Here is a 2,997-nt window from a genome sequence, read left to right as displayed (position 1 = left end):
TCAGTGGCCCTACATTCTTGTCCGTCTGCCATGCTATACTATCGGGCCGTGATCACTCGGGAGGTGATCACGGGTATATAATATGTACTTTATACATGATATATGTGATGACTAAAGTCGGGTTGGCTCGAGGAGTACCCGCGGTTGATTCACGAATTGGGGGCTGGAAGGACATACTTTCCCGACGGCCCTCTGTGTGGATCTTTGTGGCGAAGCGACAGGGCAGGTTGAGACCACCTAGGAGAGAGGTGGGCCTGGCCCTGGTCGGCATTCGCGGTTATTTCAAAATAACATGCTTAACGAGATCTTGGTATTTGATCTGAGTCTGGCTACTGGCCTATGCGCACTAACCATCTACGCAGGGACAGTTATGGGCACTCGATGTTGTGGTATCAGCCAAAGCCTTCGTGACATCAGCGACTGAGCGGCGCGCGCCGGGTTGGACCGGAACGCCTGCTCTTGTATAAGGGAGGCTAGGTCTGCTCACCGGCCGTGTATGCAACGTGCAGGTGTGCAATGGGTAATGGGCCCAGACCCCTGCGCCATAGGATTTAGACCGGCGTGCTGACCTCTCTGTTGTGCCTAGGTAGGGCTGCGATGTTGATCTTTCGAGGCCGGGCATGACCCAGAAAAGTGTGTCCGGACAAAGGGGATCGAGCGTGTTCGGAAATATGGTGCACCCCTGCAGGGAAGTTAATCTATTCGAATAGCCATGATCTTCGGTAACATGACGACTTGGAGTTGTACCTTGACCTTATGACAACTAGAACCGGATACTTAATAAAACACACCCTTCCAAGTGCCAGATACAACCCGGTGGTCGCTCTTTAACAGGGCGACGATGAGAGGATCGCCGGGTAGGATTATGCTACACGATGCTACTTGGTGAACTTACCTCCTGCTCTCCTCTACACGCTGCAAGATCGAGGTGGCTAGAAGCGTAGTCTTCGATAGGACTAGCTATCCCCCTCTTATTCTGGCATTCTGTAGTTCAGTCCACATATGATAGCCTTAATCCATTTGATACCAATGCATACATACGTAGTGTAGTTCCTTGCTTGCGAGTACTTTGGATGAGTACTCATGGTTGCTTTGCTCCCTCTTTTCCCCCTTTCTATACCCGATTGCTGCGACCAGACGATGGAGTCCAGGAGCCAGACGCCACCGTCGACGACGACTCCTACTACACTGGGGTGCCTACTACTACGTGTAGCCCGCTGTCGACGACCAGGAGTAGTCTAGGAGGATCCCAGGCAGGAGGCCTGCGCCTCTTTCGATCTGTACCCCCAGTTTGTGCTAGCCTTCTTAAGGCAAACTTGTTTAACTTATGTCTGTTCTCAGATATTGTTGCTTCCGTTGACTCGTCTATGATCGAGCTCTTGTATTCGAGCCCTCGAGGCCCCTGGCTTGTAATATGATGCTTGTATGACTTATTTTATTTGTAGAGTTGTGTTGTGATATCTTCCCGTGAGTCCCTGACCTTGATCGTACACGTTTGCGTGTATGATTAGTGTACGATCAAATCGGGGGTGTCACAAGTTGGTATCAGAGTCGACTGCCTGTAGGAATCCCTCTTCCACACTCCTTGGCCGAAGTCGAGTCTAGACATTACAAAACTTTTTTACTAACATGGCTGTGTGCCTTACGGGCCCACATCGCCATTTGGGTGGTATTAGGATCTTTTACTCGTCGATCCGTACTATGGGATTCTGATCTCTCCTCTATTCAGGTTAAAATATTTTGCTAACTCTAACTCTAGGTTCTCGTAATTACTTCCTTTCGGAGAGCCCCTTATTACAGATGATCGTCTGCTGCACCAAAAGATTCCAAAGATAATCTCCGATGTTCTCTCGAGACACTTGTGCCCACCACCTTTGCAAATTCCCTCTCATCGATATACCCCTATGGATTGCCACATACACTTGCCATTCATACAATCATTCCCCGTTGATCTTGTTATTACAAGATACCCTGAAATTCTCTCTATTGTTCCGGGTATACTTGTGCCTACTGCCTTGCAGTTCCTTGCCACATAAATACCCCTATGGATAATTCCTCGCACTTGCCGAGTATCTGCTCATCCCTAGATATTCATGTGTTTCATAAAAGTACTCGCAATACCATTCAATTTTTTGATGATCCTCAGCAGCCCATTGCTCTTGATTTCCTCTCCTTCCTGCATTATGGTTAATTCCATACTTCTAGTAATCTCTGTTGACATCCTCTGTCACTATCATTTCGAGTCACTTGATTCGATATGTTGCGAATGCTCGCAATCCTTAATCAGATCCTAGAATTCATCCTTCCGGCTCAGACATCATTTTAAACATGAGCTGGATCTCGACCAATCAAATTGCCATTGATTGTAACCCTAAGGCTATTCAACTTATCCATCCCTAATCAGAGCATTGCTTCTGATCCCTTGTCTTGGAATTCATAATTCTTTTGCATTTGAGCTTTGAGTTAGTCAGTTGTTTCTATAATCTGATCTCCTTGCATCCTTTCTTCCTCTGGTTGAATACCGATGCTCAAATCGGATACCTTGTGGACCACCAGACCCTTTGTCAGATTTTATCCAACAACGTCCTTCATATTGAATAACCTTGTGAGCCTTTCCATGGGTATGTAATGCCTTTGGTACATTGTATCCTCTGCTTTGTGAACCATGCCCTACTTTCGAGCTTGTATTATTTACTCCGAAGTTTGTGGTATATGTTCCTAAGATGCCCTGATGGGTTGAACCTATGCCTTCCCTAATCCGTGTGAACCCAAAAGATTTCACGGGTCATACTTATCTGGTATTGCATCAGGTAAAAAATTCAACAACTAATGTCATTTTCGAAATACGAGAGGTGAATAAATGGTTATGCGTCGAACAAGTGGGAGTCGACCTTGAACCCTGTGTTCATGCCCATGGACACGATGTATACCTTATCATGGAAGCTTCTCTTAAAATAATTATCCCCATGTTATAAGTTCATCTTGTATCCGTGGACG

The sequence above is a fragment of the Triticum dicoccoides genome, chromosome 1A (assembly GCF_002162155.2).
Source record: "Triticum dicoccoides isolate Atlit2015 ecotype Zavitan chromosome 1A, WEW_v2.0, whole genome shotgun sequence".
Lineage (NCBI taxonomy): Eukaryota > Viridiplantae > Streptophyta > Magnoliopsida > Poales > Poaceae > Triticum > Triticum dicoccoides.
Note: the sequence above shows the minus strand (reverse complement) of the source record.